General features: G+C 64.8%; 1 protein-coding gene across 1 annotated transcript in view; it reads right to left on the reverse strand.

Annotated features, from left to right (window-relative positions):
• IKBKE (inhibitor of kappa light polypeptide gene enhancer in B-cells, kinase epsilon) overlaps positions 1–602 on the reverse strand; it is a 21,530-nt gene that overhangs the window by 13,252 nt on the left and 7,676 nt on the right. The gene's annotated exons all lie outside the window — the stretch shown is intronic.

A 602-nucleotide genomic window follows, 5' to 3' on the forward strand; every position in this document is an offset into this window, starting at 1 on the left:
TCTCCACAGCCTGCGTTTGTTTCCTCCTCCCCCGTTTCTCCCTTTCTCCACCCGTCAGTTCTGAACAGCCCAGTCAGAGGGGAAGAGGGCATGGCGTTCCGAGGGCTGGGCAGGGCAAGGCGGTTTGAGACAGGAGGAGGCGGGAGAGGAGCATGGAAATGAGACCACAGGTGGCTGTGTCTCCCGAGTCCTGCTCAGGGCCTGGTGTGGGTGAGAGATGGGGGTCTGGAGGACAGAGGGCCCTTCCTGGGGCAAGGGGGCTGCCTGGGGACCTGGAGAGGCAGTGCCCCTCTGGGCCCGTTCCCCCTGAGGTGAGGCATGAGGTGGGGGTGATATGAGCCATCATTCGGGGGTGGGTTGTGGGGCTGAGGGGCAGGATGGCAGTGCCCTCAGTATTCCAGCCAGGCAGGGAAGGTGGGGGCTCGGTGAGGGGAGAGGAAGGACATTGTGGGAAATATTGGGGTGAGGAGCAGACAGAGAGAAGGGCCGAGGGGTCTCAGCTGGCCTCGGGCCTGCCGCGGCCACCGCCCCGGGCAGGACACCCACCTCTCGGTGCCCAGGCTGCTGCTGAGGAAGATGGGCTCACTCCTGTGTCCCCTGAA

This window comes from Myotis davidii, unplaced genomic scaffold (genome assembly GCF_000327345.1).
Source record: "Myotis davidii unplaced genomic scaffold, ASM32734v1 scaffold710, whole genome shotgun sequence".
Classification (NCBI taxonomy): Eukaryota; Metazoa; Chordata; class Mammalia; order Chiroptera; family Vespertilionidae; genus Myotis; species Myotis davidii.